At 39.0% G+C, this 20,347-nt stretch overlaps 1 protein-coding gene across 3 annotated transcripts in view; it reads left to right on the forward strand.

Moving 5' to 3' along the window:
- MAP4K5 (mitogen-activated protein kinase kinase kinase kinase 5) overlaps positions 1 to 20,347 on the forward strand; it is a 118,889-nt gene that overhangs the window by 5,562 nt on the left and 92,980 nt on the right. The gene's annotated exons all lie outside the window — the stretch shown is intronic.

The raw sequence follows: 20,347 nt of genomic DNA on the forward strand, positions 1-20,347 counted from the left end.
ACCCAGGCTGGAGTGCAATGGCGCAATCTCAGCTCACTGCAACCTCCGCCTCCTGGGTTCAAGCAATTCTCCTGCCTCAGCCTCCTGAGTAGCTGGGATTACAGGCACGCGCCACCATGCCCAGCTAATTTTTTGTATTTTTAGTAGAGATGGGGTTTCATGATGTTGACCAGGATGGTCTCAATCTCTTGACCTCGTGATCCACCCACCTCGGCCTCCCAAAGTGCTGGGATTACAAGCTTGAGCCACCGCGCCCAGCCCAAAAGTACTATTTTTAAAGGATCTATTGAATGAACCTTCATTTAGTTAGTCATTCTAAGTTGCATATTTGTTATTTCTAGTTTTTAAACATTTTTTTGAAATTATAAATGGTGTTATAATTTGTGTAGAAGTCTTTGTCATGTAGTCTTCTCGCTAACCTGGGTTCCTCTGGATGCTAGATGAATTAGGTCTACTATAGGGAATCTCTCCTTTATGTGTGCCTTTGCTTTCTTTTGCTCCAGCCAAGAGTCATCATTCTGGAATGGCTTTAGGCACTTTGAAACATATCCCAGGATCCCACTGTATAGAGACAAAGCTTAATATATTGTCACACTTCTATAAGCATTCATTCATTAAAGAGGTATTTATTGAGTGCTGAAAATGTGTTAGGGTATGGGGATACAAACATGACATAAAGGAAGTATACTATCAATAAGGAACATACAGTTTAGTCAAGAAAACAAGACATGTGGCCGGGCATGGTGGCTCACATCTGTAATCCTAGCACTTTGGGAGGCCAAGGAGGATGGATCACCTGAGTTCAGGAGTACAAGACCAGCCTGGCCAACATGGCGATACCCCCTCTCTATTAAAAATACAAAAATTAGCTGGGCATGGTGGCAAGAGCCTGTAATCCCAGCTACTTAGGAAGCTGAGGCAAAAGAATCTGCTTGAACCCAGGGGCTGGAGGTTGCAGTGCGCCGAGATCATGCTACTTCACTCCCGTCTGGGCAACAAAAGTGAAACTTCGTCTACAAAAAAAAAAAGAAAACAAACATGTAAGCAGTCATAATTTGGTAGAAAATTATGTGCCATAGAAGAGAAGTGGAAGAAATGCCCAACTCTCTTTACTGAGGATGAAGGAAGGGAGAGAGAGGAGTGTAAACCAAGGAAGATTAACAGGAATGGGTATTAACTGGATTTTTAAAAGAATACTGATAATTTCTAGGTAGAGAAGATAGAAAAAGATATTCCAGGCTTTGGGAATGGTATGTGCAAACACCTGGAGGCTTGAAAAAACCGTGATGAGTTTTGAGAGATTTCCATCTGTATTCATTCCAGGTTCAGTGTGATATCTGGCAGAGATGTCATAGAGATGTCATTTCAATTATTTATTTATTTTATAGATGGAGAACAGAGGCTGTTTTCTGGCAGGAAAGGACCAGCTAGTGGACCCTGTGTATTGTATCAAAGAATTTGGACCTTTTCAATTATTTATTTTTTTATTTTTGAGACAGGGTCTTGCTCTGTCACTCAGGCTGGAGTGTAGTGGCACAATCTCATCTCATTATACCCTCCACCTCTGAGGCTTAAGTGATCCTCCAGCTTCAGCCTCCTGAGTAGCTGGGACTGGCACACAATGGCACACCCAGCTAGTTTTTGTATATATTTTTTTTTGGTAGAGATTGGGTTTCGTCATGTAGCCCAGGCCGGTCTCGAACTCGGGGGCTCAAGCAATGGGCTCACCTCCACCTCCCAAAGAGCTGGAATTATAGGTGTAAGTCACTGGGCCTGGCCTAGAGAAACACTTTTTAGGAGAAAATATTCTACAGTGTAGCGTATAGATTTTACAAAGTGGCTAGAAAGAAATATAGAGACCAGTTGCTGAATAATCCAAATGAGAGTTTATGTAAAACTAAATTTAGACCCTGGGATAGGAGATGAAAGGAAAGGATGGATTTGAGTCATATTTAGAAGATGATCAAAATATACCTGGTAATCACTGGGAGGAAGGAGGAGAAGGGTAATTGATGGCATTTAGAATTTCTGGCTTGAATGACTGCATTGATGCTATTAACAGACTTAGGAAATACCAAATGTGTGGAGTCTGGATTTTGTGTTTGGTTTCAAACATAAGGCATTGCATAGATGAATATGTCTGGTAGGTGGTAGGAAACGCAACTCCAGCCCTGAGAGTTCTGGACTGGGGATACAGGTTTGGGAGTCATCATCACTTTATGGTGTGGTACCTGTAAATAACAGGTAAAGTCACCCAGAAGAGTTTGTAGGAGAGCTGAGAAAAGATTGTAGTCTTCAGGCCGGGCACGGTGGCTCAAGCCTGTAATCCCAGCACTTTGGGAGGCCGAGGCGGGTGGATCACGAGGTCGAGAGATCGAGACCATCCTGGTCAACATGGTGAAACCCCGTCTCTACTCAAAATACAAAAAAACTAGCTGGGCATGGTGGTACATGCCTGTAATCCCAGCTACTCAGGAGGCTGAGGCAGGAGAATTGCCTGAGCCCAGGAGGCGGAGGTTGCGGTGAGCCGAGATCGCGCCATTGCACTCCAGCCTGGGTAACAAGGGTGAAACTCCGTCTCAAAAAAAAAAAAAAAAAAAAAAAAAAGATTGTAGTCTTCGAGGGATGGCAGAGAAAATAATATATTGAAGATATCTGAGAAGAAACAGAGTGGTATGAGGAAGTTATTTTCATAGGAACCAAAAGTTACAAGAATTCATCCCTATCATCTGCCTCCATTCTTACTCCTGTCTGCTCTGACTACAATGAGGAAAATGAATTCGTTATCCAAAAAAATAGAAATCTGAAGTTTTGTGTCATTTCTCCCTCATTTCCCTTGTTCATAAAGTCTTAGAATAATATGCCTGTTAAGGCCCTGCTTATCCCAATACTGTATCCATACTGAACTTTGAGTTATTTATTTATTTATTTATTTATTTATTTTAAATTTTTTTTTTTTTTGAGACGGAGTTTCGCTCTTGTTACCCAGGCTGGAGTGCAATGGCGCGATCTCGGCTCACCGCAACCTCCGCCTCCTGGGCTCAGGCAATTCTGCCTCAGCCTCCTAAGTAGCTGGGATTACAGGCACGCACCACCATGCCCAGCTAACTTTTTGTATTTTTAGTAGAGACGGGGTTTCACCATGTTGACCAGGATGGTCTCGATCTCTCGACCTCGTGATCCACCCGCCTCGGCCTCCCAAAGTGCTGGGATTACAGGCTTGAGCCACCGCGCCCGGCCAGACTTTGAGTTATTTATAGGCACTCTCTTTCTTTGAGATTTTTGCAAGTTTTCCTTTAGAACACTCTTCCTCTTCCATCTTATCACCTACTCGTTGGGTTTCTCTTTAAACATTACATTTCCAAGGCGGCGTTTTCTGTCCCTTACAATAGTCACATCTAGCAGCTGTATGTTTTCAATGCTCTATGTTTATTTTTTTCATGATGCTCATCATTTATCACTCATCATTTTTGGTTGTCTTCCTGGTACACTCAAATTGCATGAGAATAGAGATCTTATGTTCACTGTTAAAACGCTGTGCTAGCATAGTGTCTAGTATGTTGTATGTGTTCAATAAATATGCCTTGAAGGAGTAAGCAACATAGTGGTCATGTAGGTAAGGAGTTGGAAGGGTTCATTGAGAGCAGAATAGTTGAGGTATGGATGATAAGTGAGGTAAAGGGAATGTGTAACCTGCTTCCTGAAGTAGCTTAGCTATAACAGGAAAAAGAAATGAGGCACACTAATGTTTCTTCTTGTTTCAGGGTTTTCCTTTCACTGAGACTGAGTGATTATAGCATTCAGTTACCATTTTTTACGTTTGTCCTGTCACCCGAGTGACCGAGAGGATTGCTGAGTTTAGACATGGAATTGTACAGAGAAGGATATCAAGATAAAATAATTTGGGAAGAATGGAGAATTCAGAAAAGAAATACAAAGAAAAAACGTAGGATGGATTTTTAGGGACTCGAGTCAGGGATAAATTTAAAACCTTCCTCCCTTTCTGATCTAGAGCCTCATTCGTTTATCCCCAGTCCGAGTTTTCTCCTATGAGCACACTTAGAGTGAGGCACATTAATGAATGGGGAGCTGGGACGGAGAACTGGGAGGACAGGATGCAAAGGAATATTTACCATTCAGCAAATACTTATAGAAGGCCTCCTATCGGGCAGATATTGTTTTGGGGCCTTATGATATATCTGGTGAACAAAGTGGACAAAGATTTCTGCCCTCTTGGAACTCACATTTTAGTTGGGGGAGAGGGACAATAAACATAATAAACAAGTTGTATAATATGTTAGAAGGAGATTAAAGGTATGGAAAGAAGAAAAAGTTGAATGCTTAAGGGGGATCAGGAATGCCTGAATGGAGTTCTTTGTTTACATAAGTTTAGCATTTTCACTTTGATCATCATTTCCAGTGGTTTTTTATGAAGACAAATAGGGTAGAATACAGATTGACTTAGATTTATTTTAAGTTTTGCTTTCAAAATTTAAAAGGGTTTCACCTGTGAACGAACATTGTGGTTTCAGACCAAAAACATGGAAGGAGAAACATAAAGTCTGTTGACAAGTGATACTTGTATTTTCGGGGCTTCATTGTTAATTTGAGAACTTTTACTAAGATAAATGGATTCACTTGGTGGTATTGGACTATTTTGAGTGTTTGTATGTGGAGAGTGTTACTAGAAGGCTGTTGCTTTCCAGTTTACATGAAGTACTAATCAAGTTCAAAAGGGTTGATGACTTCTATGAAGGACCAGATGAATCTAGTCCTAATACAATTTTATTTCTATTAAATATAATCTCTCACTGAGATTTTGAGAAGATGATGTGGGAAGCCCAGCTGATAGATCTGTCCTTGGAGGTGTTTAGGCTAGTGAGTCATATTGGCCTCCACCTTTCAAAATTTTAATGAAAATGAAATCAGATTAAAATGACTAAGAATGACTAATGTTTGTGTAACCCTCTCATGATCAGTTTGTGATTTGTTTCTCACGATAATCCAGTGAGGTTGGTAGGACAGATGTGTTATCATCCCTATTTTACCCATGAAGAAACTTACTGTTATCCTCAATCTAACTGTTAGTAGATGGCACTGTAAGGGCTTAAATCCATATCTTCTGATTACACAGTCTCTGCTCTTTCCATTATTCCAGGCTGTCTTAGGACTGTATTTTTAAATTCACTGCTCTACACATAGTCCTTAACACATTGCCTACCGCCCTATAGGTGCTATGCAAATTATGGTCAGATGAGGCTTAGCAGCCTCACCCCTCTGCTGAGAAATGAGGGATTTATTCACTGCTGTGAATACATAAAACTTTAGATCTTAGCACCAGTTTTCAGATGCACTTCTTCCTGGTTATAACTGGGTCATTACTCTGACCCTTATGTTTTCCATTCAGATCCCAGGCTCGATTTGCCTTTACTATGAAGATGACTTTGGCCAGGCACAGTGGCTCACCCCTATAATCACAGGACTTTGCAAGGCCAAAGGAGGGTGGATCACCTGAGGTCAGGAGTTCGAGACCAGCCTTGTCAATGTGTTGAAACACCGTCTGTACCAAAAATACAAAAATTAGCTGGGCGTGGTGGCGAATGCCTATAATCCCAGCTACTCGGGAAGCTGAGGCAGGAGAATCGCTTGAACCAGGAGGTGGAGGTTGCAGTGGGCCAAGATCATGCCACTGCACTCCAGCTTGGGCAACAAGAATGAAACTCCATCTCAAAAAAAAAAAGATGACTTTGCCAATAGCAACCTTATGATACAGATAACTAAAAACAGAAATGGTCCTGCTTTCGGTTGCTGCATACTATTCCTGCTGTGCCTTCTCGTGTCCTCATTTTGTTGTAACTTAAGATTTATGTTTATTGTTGCTCAATTAACTGAGTCCTAAAGACTAGGCTCTGTAATGCTGTTATAAATTACAAAATGTGAATTATTTCAGGCAGATAGAATAACTTGCCTTCAGTAGCACTAGCTAGTTTTGTTTGCTTCTCTCTGATTTAGGGTAAATAGGACTGCCTGAGAAGGATTGTAACTTCTGGCTTTATCCTTTTTTTAAAAAAAAGAGACGGAATCTTTCTCTGTTGCCCATGTTGGAGTCCAGTGGCACAATCTCGGCTCACTGCAACCTCCGCCTCCTGGGCTCAAGCAATTCTCCTGCCTCAGTCTCCCAAGTAGCTGGAACTGCAGTTACACGCCACCATACCTGGCTAATTTTTGTGTTTTTAATAGAGATAAGATTTCACCATGCTGGCCAGGCTGGTCTTGAATTCCTGACCTCATGATCTGCCTGCCTCAGCCTACCAAAGTCCTGGGATTACAGGCGTGAGCCACTGTGCTTGGCTCCAGCTTTGTCTTATGTATGAATGTGTTATTTCTCACATACATGCATCTTCCGTGTAGGTGCCCTGTGCCTTCTTGACCCCCTTATTAAATCTTCCTTGTATCAAAATCACAGGGAATCATGTATAACTTAAAATATTTTTAAAGACATCTTTTAATGAATTACTAACAACTTTTGTATTTTCAGCTTTTGGCTCTTCATTGTAACATGTGCTAGAGATGTTTGGGTCTTTTACCAGTTTTTTCCAGGAATTGTTTCCTGTTATACTTTCTGTAGCAGTAAAGATCCTCAGGTAGGACTTACCTTCCTATGTGTTTGCCTCTCCCTTCCTTGCCTCAGCATAGATAGCCTTCTTTACCTACCTTTTTATTTTCCAAATGCATTTTAAGTGATACATGTTCATTTTTAATTTTATTTTTATTCATTTATTTTTTGAGATGGAGTCTCGCTCTGTCACCCAGACTAGAGAGCGGTGGCACAGTCTCGACTCAGTATAACCTCTACCTCCCAGGTTCAAGCAGTTCTCCTGCCTCAGTTTCCTGAGTAGCTGGGACTGCAGGTGCATGCCACCAAACCCTGCTAATTTTTGTGATTTTGTAGAGACAAGGTTTCACCATGTTGGCTAGGCTGGTCTTGAACTCCTGACCTCAGGTTATCTGCGCTTCTTGACCTCCCAAAGTGCTGGGATTACAGGCGTGAGCCACTGTGCCTGGTGATACATGTTCATTTAAAAAACCATATAGGAATAAATGAAAAATTACTTGTGACTCCTTTACCAAGAGGTAAACATTTCCAATTTTTAAAAATTCATATTAAGGACATACGTATAAATCATAGAATATAGTAAAATGATATGCAATATATATTATATAGTTATATATTTGATAGTGTGCTTTTAAATTTAACAATATATAACACTTTTTCAGTAAATATATGTATTTAATGCTTGTGTATTACTTCCTTGTATAGTTGTATAATTTTTAATTCATTATATACAAACATACAAGCAGTTGCCTCCAATATTTCCTTATTGTAAATAATGCTGGGATCAGTATCTTTGAGCAAATTTGTTTCACATCATCTTAATTATTTCTTTAAATAAATTTCTAGAGTTAAATTTCCTAAATTGTCTTAGGTTTTAGCGAATTTTGACCAATTATTCTCCAGAAAAATCTGTACCCATCAACAATTACTGAGAGTTCACATCTTCCCTACCCTGAAACTCAAAGCCTTTCTTCCCTTTCCTTTGCCATTAAGACCTCCAGATAATTATTTCAGTTTAAGTAATCCTCTGTAAGTAATTCTCCTTTTAATAAAATCAGTCTGTGTTAGAAAGAGTTGGGAAAAGCCTTTTCAGAGACAGATGAATATCCTAATAGACTGGGCAGAAGACCTGAGATAGAAGTCATGTAAACAGAATTTTGAGTCATTCTTAGGGAATGCTTTAGGCTCTGAATCTGTCTGCCTAGTAGTGGGAAAAGTGCAGCATAGCCTCCTTCCATGGGATATGAAGCACCTGTCCAGACCTGTATACCTGTGTGGAAGCCAGCTTGAAAGTAATTTGTACCACAAAAATTAGAGAGTTTTGCACTTCATGTTCTCACTCATAAGTGGGAGTCGAACAATGAGAATACATGGACACAGGGAGGGGAACAGTACACACCAGGGCCTGTTGGTGGTGGAGGGGGAGGGGGAGGAACTTTAGAGGACAGGTCAATAGGTGCAGCAAACCGCCATGGCACACATATACCTATGTAACAAACCTGCACATTCTGCACATGTATCCTAGAACTTAAAGTAAAAAAAATAATAATAAGGAGTTTGGGAGCTAACGGGGAAATTTTAACTTGCATGTGTTGCATATATTCCATCTTGTCCTTTACAAATGGTCATTTATAACTTCTTATTTAAATAATAAAGATATACTGTGTTTGGAAGTAGGGTTTTTTTCTGGACAGTTTTAATTGCTAGAGAAAACTTTCTTTTGTGGATCTAAAATCTTGAAACTGAGACAGGGCAGGTACAGATATTTTTATTCATCTTACTAATTCCTTGCTGTCACTCTACCAATATTACCCTTGTACCTGAGGTACCTGATAGCTAAGAAGTGCTCAGTGAATAAATGTTAAATTGATGCATGATTAATATATGTAGCAATTAGACACTCTCTTTTTCCCAAAACGATATAGAAGTAAAATGAAGCAGTTACTTTGCTCGTCAGAGGATAAAATATTGCATTCTGTTTTGGATAGAACACTTTGAACATTTATTTTTTGTTTTTTGCTTTATTTTTTGAGACGAAGTCTCACTCTCGCCTATGGTGAAGTGCAGTGGCATGATCTTGGCTCACTGCAACCTCCGTCTCCCAGGTTCAAGCGACTCTTCTGCCACAGCCTCCCAAGTTGCTGTGACTATAGGCGCCCACCACCACACCGGCTAATTTTTGTATTTTTAATAGAAACAGGATTTCACCATGTTGGCCAGGCTGGTCTTGAACTCCTGATCTCAAGTGATCTACCCTACTCAGCCTTCCAAAGTGTTAGGATTACAAGTATGAGCCACTGTGCCTGCCCTCAACATATTTTTAAAACTTAAAAGTATTGTAGGCCGGGCACGGTGGCTCATACCTATAATCCCAGCACTTTGGGAGGCCGAGGCGGGCAGATCACCTGAGGTTGGGAGTTCAAGACCAGCTTGGCCAACATGGTGAAATCCTGTCTCTACTAAAAATACAAAAACTAGCCCGGGTACAGTGGTGCATGCCTGAGCTTTTCAGGAAGCAGAAGTTGCAGTGAGCTGAGATTGCGCCACCGCACTGTAGCCTGGGTGACAGAGTGAGACACTGTCCCCCCAAAAAAAGGCCGAGCACAGTGGCTCACTCCTGTAATTCCAGCACTTTGGGAAGTTGGGAGTTTGAGACCAGGCTGACCAATATGGAGAAACCCCGTCTCTATACAAATACAAAAACAAATATAAACAATTAGCTAGGCATGGTGGTGCATGTCTGTAATCCCAGCTACTCCAGAGACTGAGGCAGGAGGATCGCTTGAACCCGGGAGGCAGAGGTTGTGGTGAGTAGATATTGTGCCATTGCACTCCAGCCTGGGCAACAAGAGTGAAACTCCATCTCAAAAAAAAAAAAAGTGTTGTAATTTTGTAGAAACTTGAAAAAAGAAATGTCACTTTTATTGTCATGAATCTAATGTTACAGCTACTATCGTTTTTGTTGGACCTCAAACTGTAAGCACAGTCAAAGTAAATAGTAACTAGACTGGTGGAAAGGAACTAGAATTTATATGGCATGGCATATTGAAAAATTAGTGTTTTGTCTGTAGGTAGAAGTGAGCTTTTATATTTTATCTGAGCAGAGTTAGAGATTAGGCCTCCTGACTTTCATAGAGACTCAGTACTTCCTGAATAAATTTATGAATTCAGATATCTGAATTTGTCATATAGTAGAAAGACTAGGTTAAGTCAGTGTTACCTTACAAACCCAAACTGGGACCACTGAAGAGAAATTAAAGGAGAATATATTTGCTTGTCACAGAAAAGCTTTTATACAACTACAGTTATCCTAAAAATGAATGTATTAGGTTGACCAAATGACCATTATAGATTAGGTAGAGAGATTTGCTCTTTAAAAGAGAGATTGGATTAGACGACTTTTAAAAATTCCTGCAAACTGAGATTCTAGAGAATAGTATCTCTGTAATAGTTTCATTTTAACTTTGTCTGTTTTCACTATTCCTTAAGTGTGGCTAGTTTTTTAGAATTCTGTTCTTGATCCTCTTTTCTTCTGACTGCTTATTCTAAGTAATGTCATCTGCCTGCCTGCATTCAGTACTGTTGATGATGCCTAACTCTGTTTTCAGTCCAGGTTAGCTCTTGTTATAGGATATCACTAAATTGGTTTTTCCATAGCAAATTAAAATGTAAGTATGTCCAAAACTGAGCCCCCAACTATATGCTTCTCCCTGCCACAGAATGTGTGCTTCCTCCTATGTTTGTCGTCTCAGTAAATGGGTCCATTGTCTACCCAGTTGCACAATCCAGAACAGGGATTATTCCTGACTTGCTATTTCTCCATGTTTCACAAATAGTTTATAGTTCCTGATGGAGACAAGCTTGAACTACAGTATGGCACTGGAAATAGAAGGAAGTGCATGGATTTGGCTTATATGTTTAAGCTGTCAGGATTTGTTGATATATCAGATGTGAACTGTGTGAAGGAAAGAAATGCAGAATGACCTGCGTTTTGGGCTTAAGTGAGTGAGTGAATGTAGTAAATTTGATTTGGATTTGGAAGATATGGGAATGTAAAAGTTTGTGGAGCAGATATAATCGAGTATTCTGTGTTAGACATGTTAATGTTAAGATGCCTGTTAAGTTTCCATGGATGTAGAAGTCTGGAGCAAAGTGAGGAGAGATGTGCCCTCGAGACAGATGATTGGCTACACAGGTGAATGTTAAATAAAGAAAAGATGCAGTTCCATGATCGGTTAGGATAGGTAAGAGAAGAGGGAGTAACAAAGACGCTGAGGGATTATTGAAAGTTTGAAGCAAGAGGAGTGGAATAATTCTTTTGAAGAGTGGGAAATAAAACCTGTAGGAGGAGCTGTAGTTTGAGATTTGTTTTATGATTTGAAAATAAGACCAGTTAGCATGATTTTGTAATTTTTTTCTAATCGCTCTTAGCTATTTGATACCAGTAAGGAATTAGTGGATAATTGGGATTAATCAGGATTAGGATTTTGCCAGGCTAGTACAATAGAGGAAAGAGGAAAGTTTAATTCTGTTAGTTAAGAGAGGATATATGGAATTGAGAGAAATAATTGGTGGTCATGGAGGAATGCATTGCTGAATTGATGAGGTGAAAGAATGGCTGGAATGGGAGAACTAGAATAAGTGAGCTGAAAGAATAGGAGGCAGTGATCGGGAAGGAAGTATAATGTTAGTTACGTCAGAGGATAAAAAGTCAGAGTAGTTCCAGATATTGAAGTCACTAAGAGTGGTGACAAGAGAAGGGGTAGAGAGGAAACTGTGAGCCAGGGGTCATAAAGTCATAAAAGAATGAGGATGACTAGCTGGGCTTGGTGGCTCACACCTGTAATCCCAGCACTTTGGGAGACCGAGGTGGGCGGATCACTAGGTCAGGAGATCTAGACCATCCTGGCCAACATGGTGAAACCCCGTCTCTATTAAAAATACAAAAATTAGCTGTTTGTGGTGGCGTGCACCTGTCGTCCCAGCTACTTGGGAGGCTGAGGCAGGAGAATTGCATAAACCCGGGAGGGGAAGGCTGCAGTGAGCCGAGGTCACACCACTGCCCTCCAGCCTGGGCAACAGAGCAAGACTCCGCCTCAAAAAAAAAAAAAAAAAATGAAACAACAGCTGAAGAAAAACTGTTCCATAAAGTATTGGGCATAGAGGTTTTACAGCTGATGACGTAATTGACTCTTTACTTTTATTGTGGATGAATCAGCTACTTTGTATTTTTCTTTTTTTTTTTTTTTTTTTTTTTGAGACGGAGTTCCGCTCTTGTTACCCAGGCTGGAGTGCAATGGCGCGATCTCGGCTCACCGCAACCTCCGCCTCCTGGGTTCAGGCAATTCTCCTGCCTCAGCCTCCTGAGTAGCTGGGATTACAGGCACGCGCCACCATGCCCAGCTAATTTTTTGTATTTTTAGTAGAGACGGGGTTTCACCATGTTGACCAGGATGGTCTCGATCTCTCGACCTCGTGATCCACCCGCTTCGGCCTCCCAAAGTGCTGGGATTACAGGCTTGAGCCACCGCGCCCGGCCTACTTTGTATTTTTCAAACTTTATGGTTGCTGTATTGCTTCCTTTGTATGGTAGGTCATGTTCCTGAGTCTGGGATACATAATTATGACCCTGAGAAGCAGTCACTGGCCACTAGAGATAGCTTGTTAAATAATGAGATGTCTAGATTTTCTGATGTTGTGTTATAGAGAAAGGGGGCATATTTAAAACTGAAGCCCACACTTGGCTTAATGGAAAAGTTTTGTAACCCTAAAAATAATGTGGGAAGAAAGTTCTCTGGGGGTAGGATGAGAGAACTAATGTGAAGAACAGTGAAGTGGAATACAGGACCTTTTTCATTTTTCTTTATGGTGGTGGTCTTGGTTGCCATAGCTTTTAGATGGCTGTCCTTACTTGCCAATTTTTTTTTTTAGCCCCAGTTTTTAAAAAATTATCTTTCAACTTCATGAATACTATGATGTATTACTATATATTGAGTCATGTCTTCCCATTCTGTGTTGAAACATTGTAGGTAAAATGTTTAGATTTTTCCTCGTTAATTTTTAGTTACATTAAAAATTTTCCTCATTAATTTTTAGTTACATTAAAAATTTTACAGCATGTAGAAAAGTTCATAGGTTACAAAACTGGCGATTGCATTATGTTACTGAAGTAGAAATGGCTTAATTAACATCTTTCAATTTTTTTTTGGTATAAGCGGAAATCCATAGGTAACTTTTTACTATTAACAAGATGTTGAAGACTGGAGGACTTGAGTTGAAATACTTGTTTAGCAGTAAATTGACTTGGAAATATGAATTAAGAGATGAAAGGGAAATGCACTGGCAATGGGAACAGAAAATCAATTTAATTGGAATGATTCTATTGTGGATATAATGGTGATACTGATCCCATTTATTATGAGTCTAGCTTTTCCACCTAATAATTTCAACTCCTGGTTAATAAGAGTAAAATAAGAACCGTAACTGTACTATGTTTTATTAGATGTCTAGGTGTTCAGTATACTCTTAAATATGAGTATTAGCATATACCAAAACTCTGCTAAAGCAAATAGGAATCAGAAATAGATCTTTTTTTGTGTAGTTTCTGTGGTACTCCAGTTAGTTCCTTTTATAAACATAATGCAGGATCTTTTCATTCTTGTGTGTTAAAGTTAAACCCAAAAAGGATTGAGAGTATCACATTTAACATATTAGAAAGAAATGTTTGGTTTCAAAAACTGGTACTCCAAAACTCTTTAGGATTATAATGCAAATTTGTATAGTTAAATTTCTGAAAGATCTCTTTAGTAAATTGAATCTGTAAGGTCTCTGTTTAGAAGATCTCTTTTTCTGAAAGCCTCTTTGCCTTTCATTATAAAAGAGCCTGGTACTGCTTTCTGTTTTAAAAATCAGGCTGGAAAATTACAGAGTACAAACATTTGCCCATCGGTTCTTCATTTGGAGAGAGCAGAAATACATCTTCAAAATGGAAGCTGACATTTAAGTATTTATTTCTATCTGTGGGAGTTGTAGTTTGTATTTTTTACTTTTTACTTTTGTAACTACATATAATATATGTTGGCTTCTGCATGGTGTAACTGTAACACCATCTTTATTTTATGTTGTTTTGTGATTGTTGTTCAAATCCTCATATGATCCGTTTCTTTCTGAGCCCCTCAGAGTCTCTAAAAAAAATCAAGGTGTCTTTACCTCTTCTTTTTGGCTCTATTAAATTGAAACATAATATAAATGGGTTGATTCTGATCATAAAAATTGATTCACAAATGTGTCTGAAAATGTGTATTCTTTTTAAAAATAATTGTTTATTTTTAAATTAATAGACTTAATTTTTTAGAGCAGTTTCAGATTTACAGAATAATAGAGCATGTAGTACATAGAATGACATTTATCCAACCCCTCACCTTCTGCACAGTTTTGTCTTTTATTAACATCTTGCATTAGTTTGGTACATTTGTTACAAGTATTGACTCAATATTGATATATTATTAACTGTAGTTCATAATTTACATAAAGATTCACTCTTTGTGTTGTATTGTTCTATGGGTTTTGACAATATGTAATGACATGTGTCTATCATTACCATTTCATACAGAATAGTTTCACTCTCCTACCAGTACCCTGCGCTTCACCTATTCATCTCCTTCCTTCCTTCCCTTAAACCCCTGACAACCATTGCTCTTTACTCTCTCTGTAGTTTTGCCTTTTTCACAATGTCAGGTAGTTGGAATCAAACAGTTTGTAAGCCTTCTTAGACTGGCTTCTTTCACTTAGCAATATGCATTTAGGATTCTTCCATATCTTTTTGTGGCTTCCATTTATTTCTTTTTTCTTTTTTCTTTTTTTTTTTTTTTTTTTTTTGAGATGGAGTCTTGCTCTGTCACCCAGGCTGGAGTGCAGTAGCATGACCTCGGCTGACTGCAACCTCTGCCTCACGGGTTCAAGCAATTTTCCTGCCTCGTCCTCCTGAGTAGCTGGGACTACAGGCGCATGCTACCATGCCTGGCTAATTTTTGTATTTTTAGTAGAGACAGTGTTTCACCATGTTAGCCAGGATGGTCTCGATCTCCTGACCTCATGATCCACCTGCCTCAGCCTCCCAAAGTGCTGGGATTACAGGTGTGAGCCACCGTGCTTGGCCTTTTTTCAAATTAAATTTTTATTGTACATATTCATGGGTGATCATAGTGATTCATAGTGATATTTTGATACATATAATTTGTAGTGATCACGGTAATGAGCACATCTATAATCTCAAACATTTATTGTTTCTTTGTGTTGGGAACATTTGGTATTCTAGCTGTTTGAAACTATTTAATATTTTATTGTTAACTATAGCTATCTTGTTAGTAGTGGTATAGAGCACTAAAATTTATTTTTCCTATTTTAGCTGTAGTTTTGTATCCTTTAACAAATTTCTCCCTATTCCTCCCTTCCCCCTACCCTTCTCAGCCTCTGATATTCTCTGTTCTACTTTTTACTTTTATGAGATTAACATTTTTTAGCTTCCACATGTGAGCAAGAACGTGTGGTGGTTAACTTTCTATTCCTTGCTAATTTCACTTAACATAATATCCTCCAGTTCCATCCATGTTTCCTCAAATGACAGCATTTCATTCTTTTTTATGGGTAAATAGTATTCCATTTTGTATATGTATAATCACAGTTTCTTTATTCATCGTTGTTGGACATCCATGTTCATGTGTGTCTTGGCTGTCATGAATAGTGCTGCAATCAACATTCCACTGTATGAATTTACCACAGTTTGTTTATGCATTCGAATATTGAAGGACATCTTGTTTACTTCCAGTTTTGGGAGACTATGAATGAAGACTACTTTAAACATTTATGTATAGAGTTTTGTATGGACATAACTTTTTAGCTCAGCTGCACACATGCCAAGGAGTGGGATTGCTGGCTCATATGGTAAGACTATATGAGCTTTGTGAGAAACTGCCAAATTACCAAGGTTTGTGTTCTGTGCACGTGTGTTCTTAGGACGCAACCTAATGAAAAGTTTGGAAGGATATACTCTAAACCATTAACAATAGTTATTTTGGGAGATGAGATTGGGATGGAGGGGGAACTGCCATCTTTTACTTATTTGTTTTATATTATTTTAATTTTTCCACAACAAAATCTTCATAATAAATTTTTACAAATAATTTTCTTCAAAATACTTTAATTCATCATAATATGACTCAGTATAAGTGAAAAAAGTAAGACTATTTAAAACAGTATATTTTCAGTTTCATAGCATTTTCTAGTTGTAGTAGATTTTAATATTTTTTGAGAGAGCAATAACCTTCCTACTATCATGATTGTCTATTCAAAAAATGTGTAGAGCATCTGCCATGTGGCACAGCCTTTCAAAGGATCATGCCTAGAGCTAAGAGGACAACACCCTTAATCCAACCTTAGGATACCAGGAGAAACTCCTGCAGGAAGTGATAACTAAACTGAATCCTGAAGGACAAGTCTGAGTTAACCAGGCAAAACCGGGAGACGGACAGGGAAAGGAGAATGTACCATAATGAGGACAGTTTTCAGACCCAGACCAAGCTATTCACTTCTGATTAATCTGACTAAAATTAGAATTAATTGTTCCAGACTCTCAGAAAATCATATTAGATCTTTTCATGTTGTTGACTCTTGTTTAATAATTGGCAACTGAGAAGAATGGAGTCATTTTCTTGTGGTTTCTGAAAGTGAGTGGCAGTGAGCTGCAGAATGTATTGTCCAGATGCCCATTTTTGCTTGGAATAATGAATTGCCTGAAGATACTTTGTTGTTGGAAATGTGTTAGCATCAGTCATTGTCCTATCAGTTGAATGTTGTATGCCTTACCTGAAATGTAAAATCTCGAATTTTTCAACCGTCACAGTTTTTGAGTGTACTTCTGTAACTTACTTGTGCTTTTATGGCCCTTATACTTAAATCTTTCTTCCCAATTTGTAAACTTACACTGTTATGTCAAAAAAATGTTTTTCTGTTTTCTGTAGGATTCCAGTGAAAATTTTAAATGAAAAAAAACAATTTAAATGATCACTTAGGTAGATAGGGTAAGAGAGAAAACTAGGGTACTGATATTTAGGTACGGAAGCAACTGTCATTATTTGCTAGATTATGACATAGGTGAGTTAAAAGAAGAGTTCATTGAGTCTATTTGGTTCTTTTTGGAATTCCAGTTCTTTACAATAGATTTTAAACATGTTAGAAGGCTGCTGGCCTTCAGTAGCTTTTTTCAGAAGGTTTAAAATAATACTGTTTTCTTTGGATCAAATTCAACTCTAAGATTATTTCTTTAAGACTTTAAATGTGTAAATAGTTCACATTCTGTTACTGAAAATTTTCACAGAGAAATTTAATGTGAAAGGTGATTAGTATATTGCTTTATTAATCTGTTTTCAATAGATTAGTTTGTTAATCTGTTTCAACAAAAGTTACCACTGGTACTGATCTGTTAAATATTATACCATTAATACTTTTCTCTAGCGTCTATTGCATTTTAAAGAGAAAAAGAGAATTCTCGAATTCTGAAAAGGAGCAGTGAAATATTGTCATCAGAATATACTTGGATTCTAACTCTTGACTTACCCCTGCCGGCAGGATGGCCTTGGGCAAGTCAGCTTTACTAAACTAAGTCTTTCTGTGTTTAAATAAATAGAAATAAGTAATATATGTGAAAGTTCCTACAAACGATAAAGCCTTACAAAAATAATTGCCATCGTTATTATGGAATTTGTCTTCTAGCACACATTTATAATCTACTGAACAAGATTCCCAGGAAGTCAGTTATCACTGTTTGTTCTGGCCATATTTTTTATACCTGAGTCCCACTGGCATGTGAATTGGCTGAGAGGTAGAGAGGCGAAATCTATGTGCATGTGTCTTTTTATGACCCAAGGAAGATTTTAGGAACTAGAAGACCTGAGGCTAACAGGCAATTATTTTGTCCAAAGACAAGAAAGAGGAGAGGGTAGGAATGATATGAGGCTTCTGGCTATTACTCCCTGTTTTTGTAAAGGTATTCATAGTTAGGAGAGAAATAACTGTCAAGGGGAGGAAATGAAAGCCTGCTCTTCTTTCCTGAGGCCCCTTCTTACCCTGTTCACTAGATTTGATGAGGAAAATGAGAACTTAATCACAAAGTAATTGTGACTTCTACTGTTGAAAATTGTTTTTTTGCCAGGCCTGGTGGTTCATGCCTGTAATCCCTGCACTTCAGGAGGCCAAGGTGGGCGAATTACTTGAACCCAGGAGTTTGAGACCAGCCTGGGCAACGTGGTGAAACCTGTCTCTACAAAAAATACAACAATTAGCTGAGTGTAGTGACAGGTGTCTGTAGTCTCTGCTACTTGGGAGGCTGAGGTGGGAAGATCACTTGAGCCCAGGAGGCAGAAGTTGCAGTGAGCTGACATCCTGCTGCTGCCCTCCAGCCTGGTGACAGAGTGAGACCCTGCCTCAAAAAAAGACAAAACAAAAAGAAAAATTCTTTTATTTTTCTTTCCATTTGTGTCTTTTCCTTTGTATATCTCTCCCCCATTCTATTCTTTTTCTCACGCTTTGTATGTCATTTCTAAAAGGATCTCTTTTAAGGCACTCTTCCCTACTTTATCATTCTTCTGTTCCTTTTCCTTTTTCTCTTCTTTCCTCTGCTAATTTTACTTAATTTAATTTGGCAAAGTACTATAACTATACTTTTCTATTTTATCATATCTTTTTCTTATTTTTTTTCTGCCATTTGAAAGTTGGCATTCAAATCTAATATAGTAAATGGAAAAGGTCATAAAGTAGTAAATCCCATTTCCACATATGACATGCCACTGGGTACAATGAAAATAAGCACTCATGTTAACAAAGAGAATATAGGGTAAAATGCTTTTAGACTATTTGATGGTATGTGTTTATATTCACAACGTTGATATGACCTAGTGATATCATACCTTAGAACAGGCGTCCCCAAACTCTTTACACAGGGGGCCAGTTCACTGTCCCTCAGACCGTTGGAGGGCCGCCGCATACTGTGCTCCTCTCGCTGACCACCAATGAAAGAGGTGCCCCTTCCTGAAGTGCGGCTGGGGGCCGGATAAATGGCCTCAGGTGGCCGCATATGGCCCGCAGGCCGTAGTTTGGGGACGCCTGCCTTAGCATCTATTTAAAACAAATGTATCTTAAATAATGAAAAGATTATATATAACAGGCGTCCCCAAACTACAGCCCGGGGGCCGCATGCGGCCCCCTGAGGCCATTTATCCGGCCCTCCGCGGCACTTCAGGAAGGGGCATCTCTTTCATTGGTGGTCAGCGAGAGGAGCACAGTATGTGGCCGCCCTCCAATGGTCTGAGGGACAGTGAACTGGCCCCCTGTGTAAAAAGTTTGGGGACGCCTGATATATAACATCCTTAATGTCCAGCAGTAAATGAGGATGGTTATATGGACTATGTTATAACCATTTAATTTTTACCTACAATAAGTCTTAACATCCAAGATCAAGGACAGTATAAATTTGCACAGTGTTTTAGAGCAATATGGCAATATCCCCAATATAAATCCACATAGTTTTTGATCTCACATTGTATGTCTAGGTTGCCTTCGTTATAAGCTGATCTGTGCTAAAGTATTTGTAGTGATATTCATTGCAGTGCTAATTATAGTAAGTTTGTTGATATTTTGTTGAATAGTAGTTTCTCTTCTAGGCATTTCACTGAAGGAGATAATCAAGGCTGTGGATAGAAATAAAACTAAGATATATTTATCCCTATTTTTCTATTTGAAAATAATATTAAAATTGTGAATGCCCAACAGTAGAGGGTTCGTTAAATTATATATCCTGTCAGTGGAAAATCAGGCAGTATTGCAGTCATGTTTTAGAAGACTATAATGGGCTTATCTTCTTCCATAATGCAAATGCATATACACATGTGTACCAGGAAAGAGATGCATCTACACTGTTTTTGTCTAAGTAGTTAGATATAGATGATTTAAGAAAATGTTTTTAATGACCTATGATGTTCGGGCACGGTGGCTCAAGCCTGTAATCCCAGCACTTTGGGAGGCCGAGGCGGGTGGATCACGAGGTCAAGAGATCGAGACCATCCTGGTGAAACCCCGTCTCTACTAAAAATACAAAAAAATTTAGCTGGGCATGGTGGCACGTGCCTGTAATCCCAGCTACTCAGGAGGCTGAGGCAGGAGAATTGCCTGAACCCGGGAGGCGGAGGTTACAGTGAGCCGAGATCGTGCCATTGCACTCCAGCCTGGGTAACAAGAGCGAAACTCCGTCTCAGAAAAAAAAAAAAAAAAAAAAAAAAATGACCTATGATGATGTTTTCTGATATAAATAAAAACCATGAGATCTTTAAAATTAAAAATACTGGCCGGACGTGGTGGCTCACGCCTGTAATCCCAGCACTTTGGGAGGCCGAGGCGGGTGGATCACAAGATCAAGAGATTGAGACCATCCTGGTCAACATGGTGAAACCCCGTCTCTACTAAAAATACAAAAAAATCATCTGGGCATGGTGGTGCGTGCCTGTAATCCCAGCTACTCAGGAGGCTGAGGCAGGAGAATTCCCTGAACCCAGGAGGCGGAGGTTGCAGTGAGCTGAGATCGTGCCATTGCACTCCAGCCTGGGTAACAAGAGCAAAACTCCATCTCAGAAAAAAAAAAAAAAAAATTAAAAATACTAACCCAAGGCTAAAGAAAAGCCT

This window comes from Saimiri boliviensis, chromosome 2 (assembly GCF_048565385.1).
Source record: "Saimiri boliviensis isolate mSaiBol1 chromosome 2, mSaiBol1.pri, whole genome shotgun sequence".
Taxonomy (NCBI): domain Eukaryota; kingdom Metazoa; phylum Chordata; class Mammalia; order Primates; family Cebidae; genus Saimiri; species Saimiri boliviensis.